This window comes from Schistocerca nitens, chromosome 2 (genome assembly GCF_023898315.1).
Source record: "Schistocerca nitens isolate TAMUIC-IGC-003100 chromosome 2, iqSchNite1.1, whole genome shotgun sequence".
In the NCBI taxonomy this organism is placed as follows: Eukaryota; Metazoa; Arthropoda; class Insecta; order Orthoptera; family Acrididae; genus Schistocerca; species Schistocerca nitens.
Genome location: NC_064615.1, coordinates 96,912,524 through 96,938,187, shown reverse-complemented (window position 1 = coordinate 96,938,187; position 25,664 = coordinate 96,912,524). Strand labels below are relative to the sequence as shown.

General features: G+C 46.4%; 22 non-coding genes across 22 annotated transcripts; 11 read left to right on the top strand and 11 right to left on the bottom strand.

Annotated features, from left to right (window-relative positions):
* Nucleotides 1–429: 429 nt before the first annotated feature.
* Trnaq-uug (transfer RNA glutamine (anticodon UUG)) lies at nt 430–501 on the top strand. The gene has a single exon. It is a non-coding gene; the product is annotated as a tRNA-Gln (tRNA).
* Nucleotides 502–1,008: 507 nt separating this feature from the next.
* Trnap-ugg (transfer RNA proline (anticodon UGG)) lies at nt 1,009–1,080 on the bottom strand. The gene has a single exon. It is a non-coding gene; the product is annotated as a tRNA-Pro (tRNA).
* A 557-nt stretch (nt 1,081–1,637) lies between these two features.
* Nucleotides 1,638–1,709, top strand: Trnaq-uug (transfer RNA glutamine (anticodon UUG)). Its single transcript has one exon. It is a non-coding gene; the product is annotated as a tRNA-Gln (tRNA).
* Nucleotides 1,710–2,216: 507 nt separating this feature from the next.
* On the bottom strand, nt 2,217–2,288 carry Trnap-ugg (transfer RNA proline (anticodon UGG)). The gene has a single exon. It is a non-coding gene; the product is annotated as a tRNA-Pro (tRNA).
* Nucleotides 2,289–2,845: 557 nt separating this feature from the next.
* On the top strand, nt 2,846–2,917 carry Trnaq-uug (transfer RNA glutamine (anticodon UUG)). The gene has a single exon. It is a non-coding gene; the product is annotated as a tRNA-Gln (tRNA).
* Nucleotides 2,918–3,424: 507 nt separating this feature from the next.
* Nucleotides 3,425–3,496, bottom strand: Trnap-ugg (transfer RNA proline (anticodon UGG)). Its single transcript has one exon. It is a non-coding gene; the product is annotated as a tRNA-Pro (tRNA).
* A 6,931-nt stretch (nt 3,497–10,427) lies between these two features.
* On the bottom strand, nt 10,428–10,499 carry Trnap-ugg (transfer RNA proline (anticodon UGG)). Its single transcript has one exon. It is a non-coding gene; the product is annotated as a tRNA-Pro (tRNA).
* Nucleotides 10,500–11,050: 551 nt separating this feature from the next.
* Trnaq-uug (transfer RNA glutamine (anticodon UUG)) lies at nt 11,051–11,122 on the top strand. The gene has a single exon. It is a non-coding gene; the product is annotated as a tRNA-Gln (tRNA).
* A 6,709-nt stretch (nt 11,123–17,831) lies between these two features.
* Trnaq-uug (transfer RNA glutamine (anticodon UUG)) lies at nt 17,832–17,903 on the top strand. The gene has a single exon. It is a non-coding gene; the product is annotated as a tRNA-Gln (tRNA).
* A 484-nt stretch (nt 17,904–18,387) lies between these two features.
* Nucleotides 18,388–18,459, bottom strand: Trnap-ugg (transfer RNA proline (anticodon UGG)). The gene has a single exon. It is a non-coding gene; the product is annotated as a tRNA-Pro (tRNA).
* Nucleotides 18,460–19,010: 551 nt separating this feature from the next.
* On the top strand, nt 19,011–19,082 carry Trnaq-uug (transfer RNA glutamine (anticodon UUG)). Its single transcript has one exon. It is a non-coding gene; the product is annotated as a tRNA-Gln (tRNA).
* Nucleotides 19,083–19,561: 479 nt separating this feature from the next.
* Nucleotides 19,562–19,633, bottom strand: Trnap-ugg (transfer RNA proline (anticodon UGG)). The gene has a single exon. It is a non-coding gene; the product is annotated as a tRNA-Pro (tRNA).
* A 557-nt stretch (nt 19,634–20,190) lies between these two features.
* Nucleotides 20,191–20,262, top strand: Trnaq-uug (transfer RNA glutamine (anticodon UUG)). Its single transcript has one exon. It is a non-coding gene; the product is annotated as a tRNA-Gln (tRNA).
* Nucleotides 20,263–20,741: 479 nt separating this feature from the next.
* On the bottom strand, nt 20,742–20,813 carry Trnap-ugg (transfer RNA proline (anticodon UGG)). The gene has a single exon. It is a non-coding gene; the product is annotated as a tRNA-Pro (tRNA).
* Nucleotides 20,814–21,370: 557 nt separating this feature from the next.
* Trnaq-uug (transfer RNA glutamine (anticodon UUG)) lies at nt 21,371–21,442 on the top strand. Its single transcript has one exon. It is a non-coding gene; the product is annotated as a tRNA-Gln (tRNA).
* Nucleotides 21,443–21,921: 479 nt separating this feature from the next.
* On the bottom strand, nt 21,922–21,993 carry Trnap-ugg (transfer RNA proline (anticodon UGG)). Its single transcript has one exon. It is a non-coding gene; the product is annotated as a tRNA-Pro (tRNA).
* A 557-nt stretch (nt 21,994–22,550) lies between these two features.
* Trnaq-uug (transfer RNA glutamine (anticodon UUG)) lies at nt 22,551–22,622 on the top strand. Its single transcript has one exon. It is a non-coding gene; the product is annotated as a tRNA-Gln (tRNA).
* A 479-nt stretch (nt 22,623–23,101) lies between these two features.
* On the bottom strand, nt 23,102–23,173 carry Trnap-ugg (transfer RNA proline (anticodon UGG)). The gene has a single exon. It is a non-coding gene; the product is annotated as a tRNA-Pro (tRNA).
* Nucleotides 23,174–23,730: 557 nt separating this feature from the next.
* Trnaq-uug (transfer RNA glutamine (anticodon UUG)) lies at nt 23,731–23,802 on the top strand. The gene has a single exon. It is a non-coding gene; the product is annotated as a tRNA-Gln (tRNA).
* Nucleotides 23,803–24,281: 479 nt separating this feature from the next.
* On the bottom strand, nt 24,282–24,353 carry Trnap-ugg (transfer RNA proline (anticodon UGG)). Its single transcript has one exon. It is a non-coding gene; the product is annotated as a tRNA-Pro (tRNA).
* Nucleotides 24,354–24,910: 557 nt separating this feature from the next.
* Trnaq-uug (transfer RNA glutamine (anticodon UUG)) lies at nt 24,911–24,982 on the top strand. Its single transcript has one exon. It is a non-coding gene; the product is annotated as a tRNA-Gln (tRNA).
* A 479-nt stretch (nt 24,983–25,461) lies between these two features.
* On the bottom strand, nt 25,462–25,533 carry Trnap-ugg (transfer RNA proline (anticodon UGG)). The gene has a single exon. It is a non-coding gene; the product is annotated as a tRNA-Pro (tRNA).
* Nucleotides 25,534–25,664: the final 131 nt, after the last annotated feature.

The window sequence follows — 25,664 nt, the reverse complement described above, 5'->3', positions numbered from 1 at the left end:
GAACACCAGTGTATGTGAATGCTGAAACAGCTGCTTGAGTTGTGTGACAGAATTTCGACCGTGTGAAGTGCAAATGTTATCGTGTCACGCACTATCCGCCCACTACGTAGCGTTCTGTGTCAGCACGCAGTTTTCGACGGTACTCTGTGTCCATAGCTGTTTTCATAGCTAGGCTGCTTCCAGCACAAAGCATCCACCATACGAAAGTGGCTGTTCGGCGATTTTGGTTACCTGAGCCTTCGACATCACTTCATGTACGAATACTGGCAAGAATTCTCGCTACATTCGAAGGTGCTCCTTCCACTTCCAGCCTACTTGGTTGGTTCATTTGCCACGCAAACACTTCCTGAGGACGCTACATGTAATAACATCGCATCTTATCTGCTTAATTACATGATGCTACTGAATTTAAGACCGCTGCAGGCATCCGGTTCCATGGTGTAATGGTTAGCACTCTGGACTTTGAATCCAGCGATCCGAGTTCGAGTCTCGGTGGAACCTGGCGCTGTGTTTTGCGATCGTTTCTAGAAATGAGTACGAGCCGGTAGTTGGAATTGTATATGCAGAACTTTAGCTACGATCATGTAATGCAAATTGTTAATTGCAGTCCACACGTGAATGGGGAACGCTGCAAATGCTTATGCTTTTGCTACTAGGATTAATAACGGGTCGTAAGGGGTTCAACTGCGAGAAGACGACCTCAGCTGTTTCTCCCAGCAGGAAAGACATCTCACCCTTTTGTGTGCTGCATGCGCATGCATTTAACAAACTTGCATGCGATGTACTAGTTCCTGGGAAACTAATAGAATCGTTGTACGTGCCAGTCTTTACGTATAGATATAAGTAAGCGAAGACGGCTTAATCCTGGCACGTAGATTGCTTTCCGCAAGACGCACCTGAGAGTCTGATGGGCCGGTGGCCCGACATGCAGTTTGTCCTGTTGCATGGCTTACTTTCAGAGAATCGCAAGTTTATCGTAGTGCTTGGTTGTCGCGAAAGTGAAAAGTAGGGCCTGTCCGGGATTTGAACCCGGGACCTCCTGCACCCAAAGCAGGAATCATACCCCTAGACCAACAGGCCGCACGTGGAAGCAGGTCTGCACCCCGCCACCTACTGAGATCTTGCCGCACTTGCTAGTTGCAGCATCCGATCTGGACCATATTCTCAAAGAGGTTTCTTAATCCGGCACGTACAACATGCGCTGTGCTGAACACCAGTGTATGTGAATGCTGAAACAGCTGCTTGAGTTGTGTGACAGAATTTCGACCGTGTGAAGTGCAAATGTTATCGTGTCACGCACTATCCGCCCACTACGTAGCGTTCTGTGTCAGCACGCAGTTTTCGACGGTACTCTGTGTCCATAGCTGTTTTCATAGCTAGGCTGCTTCCAGCACAAAGCATCCACCATACGAAAGTGGCTGTTCGGCGATTTTGGTTACCTGAGCCTTCGACATCACTTCATGTACGAATACTGGCAAGAATTCTCGCTACATTCGAAGGTGCTCCTTCCACTTCCAGCCTACTTGGTTGGTTCATTTGCCACGCAAACACTTCCTGAGGACGCTACATGTAATAACATCGCATCTTATCTGCTTAATTACATGATGCTCCTGAATTTAAGACCGCTGCAGGCATCCGGTTCCATGGTGTAATGGTTAGCACTCTGGACTTTGAATCCAGCGATCCGAGTTCGAGTCTCGGTGGAACCTGGCGCTGTGTTTTGCGATCGTTTCTAGAAATGAGTACGAGCCGGTAGTTGGAATTGTATATGCAGAACTTTAGCTACGATCATGTAATGCAAATTGTTAATTGCAGTCCACACGTGAATGGGGAACGCTGCAAATGCTTATGCTTTTGCTACTAGGATTAATAACGGGTCGTAAGGGGTTCAACTGCGAGAAGACGACCTCAGCTGTTTCTCCCAGCAGGAAAGACATCTCACCCTTTTGTGTGCTGCATGCGCATGCATTTAACAAACTTGCATGCGATGTACTAGTTCCTGGGAAACTAATAGAATCGTTGTACGTGCCAGTCTTTACGTATAGATATAAGTAAGCGAAGACGGCTTAATCCTGGCACGTAGATTGCTTTCCGCAAGACGCACCTGAGAGTCTGATGGGCCGGTGGCCCGACATGCAGTTTGTCCTGTTGCATGGCTTACTTTCAGAGAATCGCAAGTTTATCGTAGTGCTTGGTTGTCGCGAAAGTGAAAAGTAGGGCCTGTCCGGGATTTGAACCCGGGACCTCCTGCACCCAAAGCAGGAATCATACCCCTAGACCAACAGGCCGCACGTGGAAGCAGGTCTGCACCCCGCCACCTACTGAGATCTTGCCGCACTTGCTAGTTGCAGCATCCGATCTGGACCATATTCTCAAAGAGGTTTCTTAATCCGGCACCTACAACATGCGCTGTGCTGAACACCAGTGTATGTGAATGCTGAAACAGCTGCTTGAGTTGTGTGACAGAATTTCGACCGTGTGAAGTGCAAATGTTATCGTGTCACGCACTATCCGCCCACTACGTAGCGATCTGTGTCAGCACGCAGTTTTCGACGGTACTCTGTGTCCATAGCTGTTTTCATAGCTAGGCTGCTTCCAGCACAAAGCATCCACCATACGAAAGTGGCTGTTCGGCGATTTTGGTTACCTGAGCCTTCGACATCACTTCATGTACGAATACTGGCAAGAATTCTCGCTACATTCGAAGGTGCTCCTTCCACTTCCAGCCTACTTGGTTGGTTCATTTGCCACGCAAACACTTCCTGAGGACGCTACATGTAATAACATCGCATCTTATCTGCTTAATTACATGATGCTACTGAATTTAAGACCGCTGCAGGCATCCGGTTCCATGGTGTAATGGTTAGCACTCTGGGCTTTGAATCCAGCGATCCGAGTTCGAGTCTCGGTGGAACCTGGCGCTGTGTTTTGCGATCGTTTCTAGAAATGAGTACGAGCCGGTAGTTGGAATTGTATATGCAGAATTTTAGCTACGATCATGTAATGCAAATTGTTAATTGCAGTCCACACGTGAATGGGGAACGCTGCAAATGCTTATGCTTTTGCTACTAGGATTAATAACGGGTCGTAAGGGGTTCAACTGCGAGAAGACGACCTCAGCTGTTTCTCCCAGCAGGAAAGACATCTCACCCTTTTGTGTGCTGCATGCGCATGCATTTAACAAACTTGCATGCGATGTACTAGTTCCTGGGAAACTAATAGAATCGTTGTACGTGCCAGTCTTTACGTATAGATATAAGTAAGCGAAGACGGCTTAATCCTGGCACGTAGATTGCTTTCCGCAAGACGCACCTGAGAGTCTGATGGGCCGGTGGCCCGACATGCAGTTTGTCCTGTTGCATGGCTTACTTTCAGAGAATCGCAAGTTTATCGTAGTGCTTGGTTGTCGCGAAAGTGAAAAGTAGGGCCTGTCCGGGATTTGAACCCGGGACCTCCTGCACCCAAAGCAGGAATCATACCCCTAGACCAACAGGCCGCACATGGAAGCAGGCCTGCACCCCGCCACCTACTGAGGTCTTGCCGCACTTGCTAGTTGCAGCATCCGATCTGGACCATATTCTCAAAGAGGTTTCTTAATCCGGCACCTACAACATGCGCTGTGCTGAACACCAGTGTATGTGAATGCTGAAACAGCTGCTTGAGTTGTGTGACAGAATTTCGACCGTGTGAAGTGCAAATGTTATCGTGTCACGCACTATCCGCCCACTACGTAGCGTTCTGTGTCAGCACGCAGTTTTCGACGGTACTCTGTGTCCATAGCTGTTTTCATAGCTAGGCTGCTTCCAGCACAAAGCATCCACCATACGAAAGTGGCTGTTCGGCGATTTTGGTTACCTGAGCCTTCGACATCACTTCATGTACGAATACTGGCAAGAATTCTCGCTACATTCGAAGGTGCTCCTTCCACTTCCAGCCTACTTGGTTGGTTCATTTGCCACGCAAACACTTCCTGAGGACGCTACATGTAATAACATCGCATCTTATCTGCTTAATTACATGATGCTACTGAATTTAAGACCGCTGCAGGCATCCGGTTCCATGGTGTGTGTGTACTGCTGCGCTCCGATTGTGTTGTTTACATAGGTGTTCTGCTGTTGTCGTCTTTGCTGTCTGTCCGTTCATCTTCGTGTTTGTGTATCTTTGTCAGTGTTTGGCTGTTCATCACCGTTCTGTCTCTCACCGGAATTTCGGTTTTTTAACCGGAGTTTCATCCCTGTTCTGAATCATGTCTACGAACGTCAGGAAAAACACACTGGTCTTCGCTTTCGACAAGGAAACCCGTCATATTCAGCCAACGTCACTGGAAATACACGATTGGATAACTGAGGTAATTGGTGTCAACTCTGATTCCGTCCATACCATGCAGTTAGACAATGATAAATACTGTATTTTTGTTAAGTTTGAGAGCTCGGTGACGATAGATAGACTTTTAGCAAAGTGGGGTAGTGAAGTAGAATTCATTCACAGAGACGGCTCGAAGAGCAAAGTTCGGATCTGGCGAGCTGATATTGTTTACACTACCGTTCGCGTGCTTAACTTACCTATTGAAATTGATAATGATTTAATTAAGGATGCGCTTTGCAAGTATGGTGACGTTAAATCTGTTAATAATGAACGTTGGTCTCGTCACTACAAACTACAGTGTTTTAACGGAATTCGATCTGTGGAGATGGACATCAAGACCAATATTCCGTCTCATATATTTGTAAATGGCTACAAGGCGCAAATTGTGTATTCAGGTCAAGTACCGACCTGTCATGTTTGTAATGAGTCTGGTCACTTTAGACAGGATTGTCCGCGGCGGGTTTTTGTATTGAAAAGTAACCTAACGCAACGCCAGAAACTTACCCTAAACGATGTCTTGCCAAATAATGTATCAGTCCCGTTGGGTGTGGATACTGCCCAAGCAAACCACTCTGATTTATCCGTCAATGATATTACTCAATTTCCATGTTTAGATAAAAAGGCTGATCTTGATACCCCCGCATCCTCCGAATTGCAGACAAAAAAACGGCCCCATGAGATAACTGATAGCTGTTCTGACGACGAGTTGTCTGACAAATCTCACTCCGTGCGCAAACAAAAACAATGCGAGGAGGAGGTAATGCCACACCTCCAGGAAATACAGATGGAAGCTTGTAATCAATCAGAACGTAAACAGTTGGTGGGAAACTGCGAAGACGGGGATGTTTCTAGCAATAACCGCGAACCATCAGGAGGCGACACAGTTTGCACAGACGAGCAGACTTCTGACAATCGCCGGCCGCGGTGGTCTAGTGGTTCTGGCGCTGCAGTCCGGAACCGCGGGACTGCTACGGTCGCAGGTTCGAATCCTGCCTCGGGCATGGGTGTGTGTGATGTCCTTAGGTTAGTTAGGTTTAAGTAGTTCTAAGTTCTAGGGGACTTATGACCTAAGATGTTGAGTCCCATAGTGCTCAGAGCCATTTCTGACAATCACGAGCAACAATTAGTGTGTCTGGCTCAACCCTCTGTAACGGCTAGTGCTTCCCCGAACGGTACAGATCACACGACAGGACTAAGCAGTACCGGCCGTGTCTTACAGTTGGACGACCCGACAGGATCGGCGTCGCAACCGACCACCACAAAACCCGTTACAGAGCCTTCGGATGCCCCACGAAGGAAGATAAAGCCGCAACCGAATGTCAATGCTCCTCGTAATCAAGCGAAGTTAAAGAGCGCGAAAGGTACCACGCAACCCCATAATGTGCGTTACGAAACTGTCAGGCACGGGTCATTGAAAGAATCTCCTGAGGAACTTCCTGATAATCAATCTTCTACTGACTCAGGAGGAAAATCTCAAACCTAGACCGCACCAATACTGTAATTTGCAACCTCTCAATGGGACGTTCTGTTCTGTCTAAATTTTCTGTGTCTCCTAAGTAATAATTTAGTAGCATGTTATTTATTCACTGTCCTCACATCCAACGAGTAATAGCGCAATGACCCAGTGTTATACCATTGCTACTGTCAACATTAATAAAATACGGTCGGCATTGAAAATAGCAGCGCTAAAAGAATTTTTATATGATTCGGGAACTGATATAGCCCTGCTGCAGGAAGTTGTCACGTCGGATTTAAATATTCCCGGGTATGTTGCTCACCTAAATGTCTCCCACGAAACTAGCGTGGGGACAGCTTTTTTAATCCGAGATGGGATTCCAGTAACGGAAGTAGAACGACTGGAATCTGGAAGGGGAATAGGGCTCAAGATTTATGACGTGTCCCTTATTAACTTGTATGCCCCTTCCGGCAGCTCACATAGATCTGACAGAACACGATTTTTTAAAGACGAGGTAATATATTTATTACGCAAAAACCCCAGTCGCCTTATAATGGGAGGTGATTTTAATTGCGTCCTCAACAGGAAAGATCAGAGTCCGAATTTTAATTATTCTGCTGAATTAAAACATCTCGTTACTAGCTTAAAGCTAAAGGATGCTTGGGAATGCAAACACCCTGCTATTGTCGAGTACACTTATGCAACATCCAATGCATGCAGTAGACTCGATAGATTCTACATTACCGAAAATCTCGAAACAGCTCTATTGAAAACAGAAACAATTCCTGTCTACTTTTCGGACCATTCCGGTGTGTTGGCCTGTATCAATTTACAAGCGCAGCCAATCCGCCGCTTCAAAAACCAGTGGAATTTAAATGTCTCGCTGTTACCAGACCGTGAATTAGAAGATCAGATAAAAGACGCATGGGCGTTGTGCCTGCGTGCTCTTCCTAGATACGCGACTACCATAGACTGGTGGACAAAAATGACAAAGCCGAAACTTAGGAAGACGATCATGCAATATAGCTTTCAGAGGGCCAGAGATCTTAAAAACACTATAGAGTTCTATTACTCAGTACTCAGAGAGCTATATGGTCAAACATCTGGTTCACATCTTCGCCTGACAGATATCAAAAAAATTAAGGCTAAATTACTTAGCATTAAGAGGCATCAACTGGAAGGACTTAAAATAAAATCCAAGGCGAAATCTGTATCAGACGACGAAACAACTTCCCTATACCACCTTCTGAAGCACGCTAAAAACAGAAGAACAATGCTTATCGACGAATTACGGACGCCGAATGGTACAAGTCTTAGGACACAGAAGGAGATTCTGAATGAGATCTATCGCTACTTCGATAAATTATATTCTGAAAATTCCAGCTGCGAGGAATCTATTGATGATTTCCTCGACTTTCTTGTGCCACAGCTGACGGATGATGACAACGTTACCTTCCTGTCGCACGTATGTAATGAGGACGTTTATGAGACTCTGTGTAACTCCCCTCTGAAAAAATCCCCGGGTCCTGATGGTCTACCAGCAGAATTTTATGTCCACTATTGGCCGATAGTGGGAGGGACAATTACAGCGATTGTAAATGAAGTTCTTCAGGGCGCAATGTTACCCTCTGAATTTAAAGAAAGTAAAATAGTCCTTATCCCCAAAACTAAAGGACACACAGATCTTACTAACTTCCGACCGATTTCGTTGCTCAATGCGGACTATAAAATAGTAGCAAGAATTCTCAACAAGAAAATTTCATCCTTAGCAAGTAGACTGATTAGTCCGTATCAACACTGCATTGCAGGTAAAACTCTGTTTCATAATTTAGCGGAATTTCGGGATATAATTGCAATCACTTCAGTCACTAACATCAAATGTGCCCTGGTTTTCCTGGATTTCCATAAAGCATTCGATCTCGTGAATCATCTCTACCTCTTCAAGACGTTAAAAAAGCTTGGTTTCCAAGAACGAGCCTTAAACGTAATAAAAAACGTGGCGACAGGAATAAACGCATGCATAGCAGTTAACAGTCAGGCTACGAGAAAATTTCAAATACGACGCGGTGTTCCTCAGGGAAGCCCCCTTTCTATGTCACTCTTTGCCATTTCACTGGACCCATTTCTTAAACGTATTCACGATAAATTAACAGGAATAACACTGTCAGGGTGCAAAACAGCTATAAAAGCTTATGCTGATGATGTAGACGTCAAATCAGAAATAATGACGATGTAGCTACGTTAGCTGCAGTGATTCAGACTTACTGCAGTGCGTCTGGGGCAAATTCAAATGAAAAGAAAAGCAAAATTTTACATCTTAGGGGTTTTGAGCACATAAACGTAGAGTGGGCAAAGCTGGTCAGGCAGCATACGACGCTTGGTGTTACATTAACCGCATGCCCAATGAAAATGACTGCGTTGAATTGGAAAGCTGCGGCACGGAAAGTGCAGGGTGCTATAATGGAAAATTTATCACGGAACATGAATCAGATTCAGAGGATTAAGTACATCAACACGTGTATCTTAGCTACAGCATATCACACTGCTCAGCTCTTTCCACTACCCAAAATGGTAGCCAGGAACATAACGTCCAGAATCACAAATTTTCTGTGGAAAGGAGAACTGTTTCGAGTAACCGCCAAAGTGGCCACCTTACATCCCAGAAATGGTGGTTTAGGTCTAATCAATATTACCAACAAAGCCTCTGCCCTCTTCGTCAAAAGGCAACTAACTATCATTAGAGAAGTACCGGAAAGTATTTCAAGCCGACTTTTTGAAATTCTCAAACCTCGCAGCCTGCAGCCTCCTATTGATGTGCAAAACATTAACAATCGTCTCCAGCACGTGCGAGCCTTTTATATTGAACTTAGCTACTTGAGGGACGAAGTTACACGGCTACGTCACCTAACGTCAAAAGACATTATGCGGCTCTGGCAGACATGTGAAGGAAAGAATAAAGTAGAGAGACAGTTTCCTCACATACACTGGACTGCTATCTGGCAAAACATCAATTTAAAAGTTTTATCTTCTGACATAAGAACAGCATGGTACAAAGCCGTTAATAATATCATTAGCACCAACGAAAGATTATATGAAATTGGCCTCAGTGACACCGATCTATGTCAACGATGTCGACTAGTGGACACAATTATCCACAGATACACTTGCGGCGGCAATATACATATCTGGAATTGGCTCAAAGTGCAAATAGCTCTCATTACAAGGTCTTCACCACAGTACATCTCGCTGTCAGTGCTGCACAGACCACAAGACCGTTATTTTCCAGAGACGAAGAATAATGCTGTTTATTGGCTCCTGGGAAATTATGTAACTTACGTAACTCATGACGCTGGAACTGACACCGTTACAGATTTCCAGATATACTTACAGTGCAAATACCACAAAATACGTACTTATGCGGACCACAAGAAGAAATATGGTAATATGCTACAAATTATATTTGATAGAATGGGAATAGGCTAATAACCATCAACCTAAAGCACACAGTATTGAGTGAATATATTACTATGTGCAGAAGCATTGTGTGTTTCATTTCTTATACTTTCATTTTTGTTGATTTTCCATTATGACAAAATGGTCAAAAACGACAACTGATAAAAAATAAATAAAAAAAAAAAACTTAAAAAAAATGAAAGGAACAACAGGTAGAAGATTGAGTTATATTTTTCATTTCATGCACATGAAGGGCAATTACTTATTTCAAGAAAGAATTCTTTTCATTTAATCATGATAATATAAAAAACCATACAAAAAAGAGGAAACACAAATTACAAAAAAAAAAAAAAAAAAAAAATTAAATACATTTTAAAAAATTGCCAAAGGCGGCAGTTGTATTTTTGGACCATAGGAGGGACAAGGTCGAAAATCAGTGATGGGTATGGTGGAGACATTGCGGCCAGGCCTCAGATTATTTTTGACCCCTGCCCGCTTTGCCTCCCCCTGCCTATTACTGAAAAAAAAAAAAAAAAAAAAGTTGGAAAATAATAAAAACAATGGATAAGGCGTAAAAAAAAATAAAAAAAAAATAAAAAAAAAATGGTGTAATGGTTAGCACTCTGGACTTTGAATCCAGCGATCCGAGTTCGAGTCTCGGTGGAACCTGGCGCTGTGTTTTGCGATCGTTTCTAGAAATGAGTACGAGCCGGTAGTTGGAATTGTATTTGCAGAATTTTTGTTAATTGCAGTCCACACGTGAATGGGGAACGCTGCAAATGCTTATGCTTTTGCTACTAGGATTAATAACGGGTCGTAAGGGGTTCAACTGCGAGAAGACGACCTCAGCTGTTTCTCCCAGCAGGAAAGACATCTCACCCTTTTGTGTGCTGCATGCGCATGCATTTAACAAACTTGCATGCGATGTACTAGTTCCTGGGAAACTAATAGAATCGTTGTACGTGCCAGTCTTTACGTATAGATATAAGTAAGCGAAGACGGCTTAATCCTGGCACGTAGATTGCTTTCCGCAAGACGCACCTGAGAGTCTGATGGGCCGGTGGCCCGACATGCAGTTTGTCCTGTTGCATGGCTTACTTTCAGAGAATCGCAAGTTTATCGTAGTGCTTGGTTGTCGCGAAAGTGAAAAGTAGGGCCTGTCCGGGATTTGAACCCGGGACCTCCTGCACCCAAAGCAGGAATCATACCCCTAGACCAACAGGCCGCACATGGAAGCAGGCCTGCACCCCGCCACCTACTGAGGTCTTGCCGCACTTGCTAGTTGCAGCATCCGATCTGGACCATATTCTCAAAGAGGTTTCTTAATCCGGCACCTACAACATGCGCTGTGCTGAACACCAGTGTATGTGAATGCTGAAACAGCTGCTTGAGTTGTGTGACAGAATTTCGACCGTGTGAAGTGCAAATGTTATCGTGTCACGCACTATCCGCCCACTACGTAGCGTTCTGTGTCAGCACGCAGTTTTCGACGGTACTCTGTGTCCATAGCTGTTTTCATAGCTAGGCTGCTTCCAGCACAAAGCATCCACCATACGAAAGTGGCTGTTCGGCGATTTTGGTTACCTGAGCCTTCGACATCACTTCATGTACGAATACTGGCAAGAATTCTCGCTACATTCGAAGGTGCTCCTTCCAGCCTACTTGGTTGGTTCATTTGCCACGCAAACTCTTCCTGAGGACGCTACATGTAATAACATCGCATCTTATCTGCTTAATTACATGATGCTACTGAATTTAAGACCGCTGCAGGCATCCGGTTCCATGGTGTAATGGTTAGCACTCTGGACTTTGAATCCAGCGATCCGAGTTCGAGTCTCGGTGGAACCTGGCGCTGTGTTTTGCAATCGTTTCTAGAAATGAGTACGAGCCGGTAGTTGGAATTGTATATGCAGAATTTTAGCTACGATCATGTAATGCAAATTGTTAATTGCAGTCCACACGTGAATGGGGAACGCTGCAAATGCTTATGCTTTTGCTACCAGGATTAATAACGGGTCGTAAGGGGTTCAACTGCGAGAAGACGACCTCAGCTGTTTCTCCCAGCAGGAAAGACATCTCACCCTTTTGTGTGCTGCATGCGCATGCATTTAACAAACTTGCATGCGATGTACTAGTTCCTGGGAAACTAATAGAATCGTTGTACGTGCCAGTCTTTACGTATAGATATAAGTAAGCGAAGACGGCTTAATCCTGGCACGTAGATTGCTTTCCGCAAGACGCACCTGAGAGTCTGATGGGCCGGTGGCCCGACATGCAGTTTGTCCTGTTGCATGGCTTACTTTCAGAGAATCGCAAGTTTATCGTAGTGCTTGGTTGTCGCGAAAGTGAAAAGTAGGGCCTGTCCGGGATTTGAACCCGGGATCTCCTGCACCCAAAGCAGGAATCATACCCCTAGACCAACTTTTTTTTTTTTTTTTTTTTTTTTTAGGCCGGATTTGAACCAGCGACCTATGGATAACTGTGAATCGCCCACTACAGTCCACCGCTCTACCAACTTTTTTTTTTTTTTTTTTTTTTTTTTTTTTTTTTTTTACGAAGGTTCCACCGAGATTCGAACTCGGATCGCTGGATTCAGAGTCCAGAGTGCTAACCGTTACACCATTTTTTTTTTTTTTAATTTTGACAGGATTCGAACCTGCAATCTTCGGATCCGAAGTCCGACGCCTTATCCATTTTTTTTTTTATGTTTTTTTTTTTTCGAATGCTCTACGACTTTTTTTTTTTTTTTAATCCGAAGTCCGACGCCTTATCCACTTTTTTTTTTCTTTTTTGAATCATACCCCTTTTTTTATTTCTTTATTTGTTTGGTAATGTAAAACCGGCTGTAAAATCGTCGGGAGTGAATCCTTTCTCTTGTGCGCCTGGTGACGGAGGTCGGGGTCAGAGACGCGCCGCAAAAGCAGTGGGGCCTATTCGCGGCACTGCCAGTACTTCGCGCTCCAAACCCCTCCCATGTCACCATGAAAGACAATCAGTGGTCACTAGCCTATTCCCATCCTTTCGAAAACAATGTGGAGCATATTACCAAATGTCTTCTTATGAGCCGGGTACTGGAGCATCTTTGCAAATTCTGTTTCCATATACATTAAAAATTCAAGGTGATTGTCGCCTCCAACGTTGTTAAAAATGTAACTGGTGAACTTCCCCTTGAGCCAGATCACTGTATTGTTTTTCGTCTGAGGGAAGTAGCGATCAGCGGGGCGGTACAAATGCTGAGGGGTAAAAGTGGGCGCAGCGGTCCTGGTGATGAGGGCAAGTTTCTCTCTGATCCACTGCCAGTTGTAATTATGGCCGCCACACGTATATCGATGACACACAGTGTCGACAAGGTGACATTTGCCACAGAGGTTTGTGTCACTTAACCCTATTCCGAAGAGACGTTCATTAGTACAGATGAGATTATGGATAACTTTGTACCACGCTGTCCGTGCATCACTCGAAAGAACCGAACAACTAATATTTTTCCAGACGACGTCCCATGCGAATCCAGGGAACTTGGATTCTATGACATTGTTCCTGTGCAGCTGTTGCCGTTCTGCTAAAATCGCTTTCGCCGTGACTGTCGGCGACCGTAAAAGTTCTTTGCTGATGTAGCTGCACTCAAGATAAAAGTTCCTTATATGTTTAAGTTTAAAACTGATGTGCTGAAGATGGACTGGGGGGTCGACACTTTGCGGCCGGACTATATTGTACAACTTCGCCGTGAGGCATTCCGGGGAGTTGGACATGATAGTTAATGTTCTGTTGACATATAATGCCATTGCTTTACAGTTAATGTCCGTCAATCCCAGGCCCCCTTTACAAGGATCCAGAATTGCTGTCTTGCCCGAGACACGAAATATTTCCCCACGCCACAAAAAATTTGTTAAGCGGGACATAATGGCCTTTGCTATCATGGCGGGAAGAGGGAAAATCTGTGCAGTGTAGTAAGCCTTGGACAAGATATAAGTGTTTAATAAGCGAACCCTTTGAAATTGGTCCAGGCAGCGGGAGTGATTGGCAATCAATGCCCCCTGGATAGTCCGTAAAACCTCGCGCCAATCTATCGAGATCATTCGGAAAATGGATGTCGTCAGGACTATTCCAATAGCTTTATGTTGATGGACAGGAGTCGCCCACGCAATGCGCAACTGGGCAAGCCCCTTGAGGTTTAGAAATTTACTTTTTTGAACGTTCTGCCTCGCACCGGATGCCGAACAATAGGCCGCGAGCGCCAACTCGAGGTGTGACACATCCGCCTGATTTCTAATGATGACGCCAACGTCATCCGCATATGCGCCCACCACAGTTTTCATTCCTGAAACTGTAAGTCCGGTGAGCCGACATCGTAGCTGTCGTAAAAAGGGTTCGAGAGAAAGAACAAAAAGCAGCATTGACAAGGGACTGCCTTGTGGGACGCCTCGTCGTATTTCAATGCGCTGCGTCAACTGGCAATTAACAGAGAGTTGTGCTGTGATTCCCATCGCCACGTTCTTGATGACGGCTATGGAGGTGGCAAGAAATCCCATCCGGCGCAACGTCTCTATCAGATACGGATGATCGACCCGATCAAACGCTTTGTGGAAATCGACAAAAAGCAGTCCACATTTAATATTGCATGCGTGAGTCAGGGCAACGACGTCCCGGTATAAAGCAGCAGTTTGTAGGATGGTCTTCTTAAAGGCACAAGTCTGTTGGGGGCAAATGATTTTAGCGGTGAGCGGCATAATGCGGTGATGGAGTACTCGAGCGAGAAGTTTATAATCAGAGTTCAAAAGTGAAATCGGTCGGAGGTTAGTTAAACGTTTGCAACCCTTGTTCTTCGGGAGAAGTACAATTTTGCACTGTTTGAATTCTGCTGGCACCGGTGTTCCCCGTAAGACTTCATTGATTAGTTGGGTGAACTTATCTCCTATTAAATGCCAAAACCTTTTATAGAATTCAACGGGGAGGCCGTCAGGTCCTGGCGATTTGTTAACGGCAGAATTGCAGATTACGGCGTAAACATCATCATTTTCGACAGTCGAAGAAATAGCGTCATTGTCATCTCCCGTAAGTTGTGGAGTATGAGAGCCAAAAAGTTCGTCATAATCGTCCACATTTGTATCCCCCGGTGCATACATGTTTGAATAGTAAGCGGAGATTTCCTGGAGTATTCCCCGCTGCGTGCTGATTTTGGTACCATCCTCGAGTTGAAGTTCGTCTATGAAAGTGCCTCGCCTAGTTTTGCTGTCGCGAATAAGATGATACAAGGCAGCAGTCTCATCTGCAATGACGGATTTCGCTTTGGACCGTACCTTAAGGCCCTCCAGTTCTTGACGTTTCAAGCGCAGTAATTTGGCTTTTATCAGTTTGACATCTTTCAGGCGTGTCGTCACTGCTCCCGCCTGATCATAAAGATCCCGTAGCACACTGTAATAGAACTCGACGGTGGTTTTCCGTTCCCTAGCCCTGCGGATACTAAAGGATATTAAAACACTCCTGATCTTTGGCTTCGCCCGTCTGGTCCACCATTCAATCACACTTCGAAAGTTGTGAAGTGAACGGAGACACAGCACCCATGCAGCAGCTATTTCGTCTTCTAATTCTGTGTCCGACAATAGAGAAACATTGAGATGCCACTGGTTGCGTACTCGGCGAGTAGGTTGTTGTGGCAGATTGAGACATGTTAACAACGCACTATGGTCGGAGAAAATGACGGGAACAGTTTCAGCGTGTGTTACGTTGCTTTTTAAATCATCCGAAACATAAATTCTGTCGATTCTGCTAGAAGAGTTGGCAACGGTATGAGTAAATTTCACCAGTGTGGGGTATTTTACCTCCCACACATCGTGCAGTTTGAGGTCAGCAACAAGGCGTCGCAGCTCACCAGAATAATTAAAATTAGGAGTCTGATCTTTGCGGCCCAGAACACAATTAAAGTCACCACCGAGTATCAGTGGTGAGGGATTTCGCCGCAAAAGGTAAATGATATCGTCTTTGAAGAATGCGGCTCGTGCTGCCCGGTGACTACTACCAGAGGGTGCATATAAATTGACAAAAGTGACCCCTGCTATTGTAAGTCCAATCCCTCTCCCCGACTCTAACGTTTCAACTGTTTGTACTGGAATGCCTTCCCGAACTAAAATGGCAGTACCGACGTGCGCTTCCGGTGAAACATTGTAAAAACCTACAAATCCGGGAAAGTCGAGGCGGGGCGAGACAACCTCCTGAAGAAAGGCGATGTCAGTCGCTGAGTCGTAGAGAAACTGTTTGAGAGCAGCGAGTTTTAAATCCGACTGGATCCTGTTAATATTGAGGGTGGAAAGCGTGTAGGATTGCAACATGAAGCACGGAGATATCTAACCAACTATCAAGCCATCATTCCACGCCAGAACCTTCGTGAGAATCTGACTTGGAAGGTGCGTCAGCATCGGCGTGGGAACCTTTCTTTTTAGGCTTCCTGCGAACAACATTGACATTTGGTTTCACCGAGTGGCGGCGCCAACCTCCCGTTGAGAAATTCGCAGCGGAAGGCGGGGTAGGAGGATCGGAGCTGACGTCAGGTGCCAGCTCCTCCTCCGCTGCACACGGTGGTTGCTCAGACTGCAAAACTACTTCCGGCGTCCTATCTCTTCCACATTCTCTTTCGGGAGCGGAGTGGTTATCAACAGTGGAACCTTCCGTTTGTTTGTTGTCGGGCTGAGGCGGTGACGTAGCCAGCTGTTGACGCTCACGCATGTCCACGACCTGGCTACAAACGGTGTCAACATCGGTCGGTCGGTCGGTCTGCATCGGTTGACATGCCTCAGGTGACAGGCGTGGTACTGAAGCTACCGCGGCCTGTTCGTTTACGGGTAATGGATCCAACTTTGCAACTGTCACCGGAGAATTGGCGCTACAAACCGAAAGCATGGAATGTTCGGAGCCCGGAATCTCAAACAGCGGTTGCGAAGTGCCATCGACAGAAGTCTTAGCCACATTAATGTCATCTTCGTCTGCACTACCGCTATCGTACGTGCGGCGTCTCTTGTGAGTAACGACACTACTTTGAACAACAGAAGAGTCTGAAGTCTCCTTTCGCGCTAGCGGTGGAAAGTCAGCAGCACGATGCTGCGCCCTATCTTCATCTTTGTCCGGGATGGAGGAACTTGACCCATCTGACACAGAAGTTTCCTTCACAAGGTCGGCCAGAGTTAACTTTTTTCGCTGCTGTAAGTGGGTTTGCAAAACAAAGACCCGTTTCGGACAATCCTGCCTCATATGTCCACTCTCATTACAGACATGACAGGTCAAAGTCTGTCCACTGTACATAACATGCGCTTTATATCCGCAAACTTGAACATGAGAGGGAATATTATGCTTGACATGCATGTCGACCGAACGCACACCGCTAAAGCATTGCAACCGGTGTTGGCTGGACCACCGTTCATTCCTAATTAGCTTGATATCCCCATACTTAGAAAGAACATCTTTTAAATAACAGTTGTCAACCTCGGGGGGCAAGTTAAAAACACGCACATGCTTGTAATCAACATCAGCATTAGAAACTGTGACCTTACTCACCGAATTGTCACGGTGTCGGAATTCAGCTTCCCCATCAAATTTGTTTAAGATCCGTTCCAGCACCAAAGGTGAGAGCAGCTTGACATAGAAACAGTATTGTTCCAGATCATAGTAAGCCGTATGTATCTGATCAGATGTGAGGCCAACAACATCAACAATCCAGTCGTGAATTTCCAGTGAGCTGGGTTGTACATACCGGGTAGACTTGTCAAAACCAAATCGCACAGTAAGCTTCCTGGGAAACATGGTAGACATTTCAGCAGATAAACAGCGGCCAAAACCGCTTTCAAGAAAGAAACAAAAGAGACGTCGACTACACAAGGACAACGACACAAAACACTAACACACACTGAACGAAGAGCAACAAGAATTAGTCACGACTTCGAAACACAGCAGCTAAGCGGAGCGCTAACACGTCCTCACAGCACGCCGTCTGAAGCGGAACTGGACGGGCCGCACATGGAAGCAGGTCTGCACCCCGCCACCTACTGAGGTCTTGCCGCACTTGCTAGTTGCAGCATCCGATCTGGACCATATTCTCAAAGAGGTTTCTTAATCCGGCACCTACAACATGCGCTGTGCTGAACACCAGTGTATGTGAATGCTGAAACAGCTGCTTGAGTTGTGTGACAGAATTTCGACCGTGTGAAGTGCAAATGTTATCGTGTCACGCACTATCCGCCCACTACGTAGCGTTCTGTGTCAGCACGCAGTTTTCGACGGTACTCTGTGTCCATAGCTGTTTTCATAGCTAGGCTGCTTCCAGCACAAAGCATCCACCATACGAAAGTGGCTGTTCGGCGATTTTGGTTACCTGAGCCTTCGACATCACTTCATGTACGAATACTGGCAAGAATTCTCGCTACATTCGAAGGTGCTCCTTCCACTTCCAGCCTACTTGGTTGGTTCATTTGCCACGCAAACACTTCCTGAGGACGCTACATGTAATAACATCGCATCTTATCTGCTTAATTACATGATGCTACTGAATTTAAGACCGCTGCAGGCATCCGGTTCCATGGTGTAATGGTTAGCACTCTGGACTTTGAATCCAGCGATCCGAGTTCGAGTCTCGGTGGAACCTGGCGCTGTGTTTTGCGATCGTTTCTAGAAATGAGTACGAGCCGGTAGTTGGAATTGTATTTGTAGAATTTTTGTTAATTGCAGTCCACACGTGAATGGGGAACGCTGCAAATGCTTATGCTTTTGCTACTAGGATTAATAACGGGTCGTAAGGGGTTCAACTGCGAGAAGACGACCTCAGCTGTTTCTCCCAGCAGGAAAGACATCTCACCCTTTTGTGTGCTGCATGCGCATGCATTTAACAAACTTGCATGCGATGTACTAGTTCCTGGGAAACTAATAGAATCGTTGTACGTGCCAGTCTTTACGTATAGATATAAGTAAGCGAAGACGGCTTAATCCTGGCACGTAGATTGCTTTCCGCAAGACGCACCTGAGAGTCTGATGGGCCGGTGGCCCGACATGCAGTTTGTCCTGTTGCATGGCTTACTTTCAGAGAATCGCAAGTTTATCGTAGTGCTTGGTTGTCGCGAAAGTGAAAAGTAGGGCCTGTCCGGGATTTGAACCCGGGACCTCCTGCACCCAAAGCAGGAATCATACCCCTAGACCAACAGGCCGCACATGGAAGCAGGTCTGCACCCCGCCACCTACTGAGGTCTTGCCGCACTTGCTAGTTGCAGCATCCGATCTGGACCATATTCTCAAAGAGGTTTCTTAATCCGGCACCTACAACATGCGCTGTGCTGAACACCAGTGTATGTGAATGCTGAAACAGCTGCTTGAGTTGTGTGACAGAATTTCGACCGTGTGAAGTGCAAATGTTATCGTGTCACGCACTATCCGCCCACTACGTAGCGTTCTGTGTCAGCACGCAGTTTTCGACGGTACTCTGTGTCCATAGCTGTTTTCATAGCTAGGCTGCTTCCAGCACAAAGCATCCACCATACGAAAGTGGCTGTTCGGCGATTTTGGTTACCTGAGCCTTCGACATCACTTCATGTACGAATACTGGCAAGAATTCTCGCTACATTCGAAGGTGCTCCTTCCAGCCTACTTGGTTGGTTCATTTGCCACGCAAACTCTTCCTGAGGACGCTACATGTAATAACATCGCATCTTATCTGCTTAATTACATGATGCTACTGAATTTAAGACCGCTGCAGGCATCCGGTTCCATGGTGTAATGGTTAGCACTCTGGACTTTGAATCCAGCGATCCGAGTTCGAGTCTCGGTGGAACCTGGCGCTGTGTTTTGCGATCGTTTCTAGAAATGAGTACGAGCCGGTAGTTGGAGTTGTATATGCAATTGGTAATTGCAGTCTACACGTGAATGGGGAACGCTGCAAATGCTTATGATTTTGCTAATAGGATTAATAACGGGACGTAAGGGGATCAACTGCGAGAAGACGACCTCAGCTGTTTCTCCCAGCAAGAAAGACATCTCACCCTTTTGTGTGCTGCATGCGCATGCATTTAACAAACTTGCATGCGAAGTACTAGTTCCTGGGAAACTAATAGAATCGTTGTACGTGCCAGTCTTTACGTATAGGTATAAGTAAGCGAAGACGGCTTAATCCTGACAGGTAGATTGCTTTCCACAAGACGCACCTGAGGGTCTGATGGGCCGGTGGCACGACATGCAGTTTGTCCTGTTGCATGGCTTACTTTCAGAGAATCGCAAGTTTATCGTAGTGCTTGGTTGTCGCGAAAGTGAAAAGTAGAGCCTGTCCGGGATTTGAATCCGGGACCTCCTGCACCCAAAGCAGGAATCATACCCCTAGACCAACAGGCCGCACATGGAAGCAGGTCTGCACCCCGCCACCTACTGAGGTCTTGCCGCACTTGCTAGTTGCAGCATCCGATCTGGACCATATTCTCAAAGAGGTTTCTTAATCCGGCACCTACAACATGCGCTGTGCTGAACACCAGTGTATGTGAATGCTGAAACAGCTGCTTGAGTTGTGTGACAGAATTTCGACCGTGTGAAGTGCAAATGTTATCGTGTCACGCACTATCCGCCCACTACGTAGCGTTCTGTGTCAGCACGCAGTTTTCGACGGTACTCTGTGTCCATAGCTGTTTTCATAGCTAGGCTGCTTCCAGCACAAAGCATCCACCATACGAAAGTGGCTGTTCGGCGATTTTGGTTACCTGAGCCTTCGACATCACTTCATGTACGAATACTGGCAAGAATTCTCGCTACATTCGAAGGTGCTCCTTCCACTTCCAGCCTACTTGGTTGGTTCATTTGCCACGCAAACACTTCCTGAGTACGCTACATGTAATAACATCGCATCTTATCTGCTTAATTACATGATGCTACTGAATTTAAGACCGCTGCAGGCATCCGGTTCCATGGTGTAATGGTTAGCACTCTGGACTTTGAATCCAGCGATCCGAGTTCGAGTCTCGGTGGAACCTGGCGCTGTGTTTTGCGATCGTTTCTAGAAATGAGTACGAGCCGGTAGTTGGAGTTGTATATGCAATTGGTAATTGCAGTCCAAACGTGAATGGGGAACGCTGCAAATGCTTATGATTTTGCTAATAGGATTAATAACGGGACGTAAGGGGATCAACTGCGAGAAGACGACCTCAGCTGTTTCTCCCAGCAAGAAAGACATCTCACCCTTTTGTGTGCTGCATGCGCATGCATTTAACACACTTGCATGCGAAGTACTAGTTCCTGGGAAACTAATAGAATCGTTGTACGTGCCAGTCTTTACGTATAGGTATAAGTAAGCGAAGACGGCTTAATCCTGACAGGTAGATTGCTTTCCACAAGACGCACCTGAGGGTCTGATGGGCCGGTGGCACGACATGCAGTTTGTCCTGTTGCATGGCTTACTTTCAGAGAATCGCAAGTTTATCGTAGTGCTTGGTTGTCGCGAAAGTGAAAAGTAGGGCCTGTCCGGGATTTGAACCCGGGACCTCCTGCACCCAAAGCAGGAATCATACCCCTAGACCAACAGGCCGCACATGGAAGCAGGTCTGCACCCCGCCACCTACTGAGGTCTTGCCGCACTTGCTAGTTGCAGCATCCGATCTGGACCATATTCTCAAAGAGGTTTCTTAATCCGGCACCTACAACATGCGCTGTGCTGAACACCAGTGTATGTGAATGCTGAAACAGCTGCTTGAGTTGTGTGACAGAATTTCGACCGTGTGAAGTGCAAATGTTATCGTGTCACGCACTATCCGCCCACTACGTAGCGTTCTGTGTCAGCACGCAGTTTTCGACGGTACTCTGTGTCCATAGCTGTTTTCATAGCTAGGCTGCTTCCAGCACAAAGCATCCACCATACGAAAGTGGCTGTTCGGCGATTTTGGTTACCTGAGCCTTCGACATCACTTCATGTACGAATACTGGCAAGAATTCTCGCTACATTCGAAGGTGCTCCTTCCACTTCCAGCCTACTTGGTTGGTTCATTTGCCACGCAAACACTTCCTGAGTACGCTACATGTAATAACATCGCATCTTATCTGCTTAATTACATGATGCTACTGAATTTAAGACCGCTGCAGGCATCCGGTTCCATGGTGTAATGGTTAGCACTCTGGACTTTGAATCCAGCGATCCGAGTTCGAGTCTCGGTGGAACCTGGCGCTGTGTTTTGCGATCGTTTCTAGAAATGAGTACGAGCCGGTAGTTGGAGTTGTATATGCAATTGGTAATTGCAGTCCACACGTGAATGGGGAACGCTGCAAATGCTTATGATTTTGCTAATAGGATTAATAACGGGACGTAAGGGGATCAACTGCGAGAAGACGACCTCAGCTGTTTCTCCCAGCAAGAAAGACATCTCACCCTTTTGTGTGCTGCATGCGCATGCATTTAACAAACTTGCATGCGAAGTACTAGTTCCTGGGAAACTAATAGAATCGTTGTACGTGCCAGTCTTTACGTATAGGTATAAGTAAGCGAAGACGGCTTAATCCTGACAGGTAGATTGCTTTCCACAAGACGCACCTGAGGGTCTGATGGGCCGGTGGCACGACATGCAGTTTGTCCTGTTGCATGGCTTACTTTCAGAGAATCGCAAGTTTATCGTAGTGCTTGGTTGTCGCGAAAGTGAAAAGTAGAGCCTGTCCGGGATTTGAATCCGGGACCTCCTGCACCCAAAGCAGGAATCATACCCCTAGACCAACAGGCCGCACATGGAAGCAGGTCTGCACCCCGCCACCTACTGAGGTCTTGCCGCACTTGCTAGTTGCAGCATCCGATCTGGACCATATTCTCAAAGAGGTTTCTTAATCCGGCACCTACAACATGCGCTGTGCTGAACACCAGTGTATGTGAATGCTGAAACAGCTGCTTGAGTTGTGTGACAGAATTTCGACCGTGTGAAGTGCAAATGTTATCGTGTCACGCACTATCCGCCCACTACGTAGCGTTCTGTGTCAGCACGCAGTTTTCGACGGTACTCTGTGTCCATAGCTGTTTTCATAGCTAGGCTGCTTCCAGCACAAAGCATCCACCATACGAAAGTGGCTGTTCGGCGATTTTGGTTACCTGAGCCTTCGACATCACTTCATGTACGAATACTGGCAAGAATTCTCGCTACATTCGAAGGTGCTCCTTCCACTTCCAGCCTACTTGGTTGGTTCATTTGCCACGCAAACACTTCCTGAGGACGCTACATGTAATAACATTGCATCTTATCTGCTTAATTACATGATGCTACTGAATTTAAGACCGCTGCAGGCATCCGGTTCCATGGTGTAATGGTTAGCACTCTGGACTTTGAATCCAGCGATCCGAGTTCGAGTCTCGGTGGAACCTGGCGCTGTGTTTTGCGATCGTTTCTAGAAATGAGTACGAGCCGGTAGTTGGAGTTGTATATGCAATTGGTAATTGCAGTCCACACGTGAATGGGGAACGCTGCAAATGCTTATGATTTTGCTACTAGGATTAATAACGGGACGTAAGGGGATCAACTGCGAGAAGACGACCTCAGCTGTTTCTCCCAGCAGGAAAGACATCTCTCCCTTTTGTGTGCTGCATGCGCATGCATTTAACAAACTTGCATGCGATGTACTAGTTCCTGGGAAACTAATAGAATCGTTGTACGTGCCAGTCTTTACGTATAGATATAAGTAAGCGAAGACGGCTTAATCCTGGCACGTAGATTGCTTTCCGCAAGACGCACCTGAGAGTCTGATGGGCCGGTGGCCCGACATGCAGTTTGTCCTGTTGCATGGCTTACTTTCAGAGAATCGCAAGTTTATCGTAGTGCTTGGTTGTCGCGAAAGTGAAAAGTAGGGCCTGTCCGGGATTTGAACCCGGGACCTCCTGCACCCAAAGCAGGAATCATACCCCTAGACCAACAGGCCGCACATGGAAGCAGGTCTGCACCCCGCCACCTACTGAGGTCTTGCCGCACTTGCTAGTTGCAGCATCCGATCTGGACCATATTCTTAAATAGGTTTCTTAATCCGGCACCTACAACATGCGCTGTGCTGAACACCAGTGTATGTGAATGCTGAAACAGCTGCTTGAGTTGTGTGACAGAATTTCGACCGTGTGAAGTGCAAATGTTATCGTGTCACGCACTATCCGCCCACTACGTAGCGTTCTGTGTCAGCACGCAGTTTTCGACGGTACTCTGTGTCCATAGCTGTTTTCATAGCTAGGCTGCTTCCAGCACAAAGCATCCACCATACGAAAGTGGCTGTTCGGGGATTTTGGTTACCTGAGCCTTCGACATCACTTCATGTACGAATACTGGCAAGAATTCTCGCTACATTCGAAGGTGCTCCTTCCACTTCCAGCCTACTTGGTTGGTTCATTTGCCACGCAAACACTTCCTGAGGACGCTACATGTAATAACATCGCATCTTATCTGCTTAATTACATGATGCTACTGAATTTAAGACCGCTGCAGGCATCCGGTTCCATGGTGTAATGGTTAGCACTCTGGACTTTGAATCCAGCGATCCGAGTTCGAGTCTCGGTGGAACCTGGCGCTGTGTTTTGCGATCGTTTCTAGAAATGAGTACGAGCCGGTAGTTGGAGTTGTATATGCAATTGGTAATTGCAGTCTACACGTGAATGGGGAACGCTGCAAATGCTTATGATTTTGCTAATAGGATTAATAACGGGACGTAAGGGGATCAACTGCGAGAAGACGACCTCAGCTGTTTCTCCCAGCAAGAAAGACATCTCACCCTTTTGTGTGCTGCATGCGCATGCATTTAACAAACTTGCATGCGAAGTACTAGTTCCTGGGAAACTAATAGAATCGTTGTACGTGCCAGTCTTTACGTATAGGTATAAGTAAGCGAAGACGGCTTAATCCTGACAGGTAGATTGCTTTCCACAAGACGCACCTGAGGGTCTGATGGGCCGGTGGCACGACATGCAGTTTGTCCTGTTGCATGGCTTACTTTCAGAGAATCGCAAGTTTATCGTAGTGCTTGGTTGTCGCGAAAGTGAAAAGTAGGGCCTGTCCGGGATTTGAACCCGGGACCTCCTGCACCCAAAGCAGGTATCATACCCCTAGACCAACAGGCCGCACATGGAAGCAGGTCTGCACCCCGCCACCTACTGAGGTCTTGCCGCACTTGCTAGTTGCAGCATCCGATCTGGACCATATTCTCAAAGAGGTTTCTTAATCCGGCACCTACAACATGCGCTGTGCTGAACACCAGTGTATGTGAATGCTGAAACAGCTGCTTGAGTTGTGTGACAGAATTTCGACCGTGTGAAGTGCAAATGTTATCGTGTCACGCACTATCCGCCCACTACGTAGCGTTCTGTGTCAGCACGCAGTTTTCGACGGTACTCTGTGTCCATAGCTGTTTTCATAGCTAGGCTGCTTCCAGCACAAAGCATCCACCATACGAAAGTGGCTGTTCGGCGATTTTGGTTACCTGAGCCTTCGACATCACTTCATGTACGAATACTGGCAAGAATTCTCGCTACATTCGAAGGTGCTCCTTCCACTTCCAGCCTACTTGGTTGGTTCATTTGCCACGCAAACACTTCCTGAGGACGCTACATGTAATAACATCGCATCTTATCTGCTTAATTACATGATGCTACTGAATTTAAGACCGCTGCAGGCATCCGGTTCCATGGTGTAATGGTTAGCACTCTGGACTTTGAATCCAGCGATCCGAGTTCGAGTCTCGGTGGAACCTGGCGCTGTGTTTTGCGATCGTTTCTAGAAATGAGTACGAGCCGGTAGTTGGAGTTGTATATGCAATTGGTAATTGCAGTCTACACGTGAATGGGGAACGCTGCAAATGCTTATGATTTTGCTAATAGGATTAATAACGGGACGTAAGGGGATCAACTGCGAGAAGACGACCTCAGCTGTTTCTCCCAGCAAGAAAGACATCTCACCCTTTTGTGTGCTGCATGCGCATGCATTTAACAAACTTGCATGCGAAGTACTAGTTCCTGGGAAACTAATAGAATCGTTGTACGTGCCAGTCTTTACGTATAGGTATAAGTAAGCGAAGACGGCTTAATCCTGACAGGTAGATTGCTTTCCACAAGACGCACCTGAGGGTCTGATGGGCCGGTGGCACGACATGCAGTTTGTCCTGTTGCATGGCTTACTTTCAGAGAATCGCAAGTTTATCGTAGTGCTTGGTTGTCGCGAAAGTGAAAAGTAGAGCCTGTCCGGGATTTGAATCCGGGACCTCCTGCACCCAAAGCAGGAATCATACCCCTAGACCAACAGGCCGCACATGGAAGCAGGTCTGCACCCCGCCACCTACTGAGGTCTTGCCGCACTTGCTAGTTGCAGCATCCGATCTGGACCATATTCTCAAAGAGGTTTCTTAATCCGGCACCTACAACATGCGCTGTGCTGAA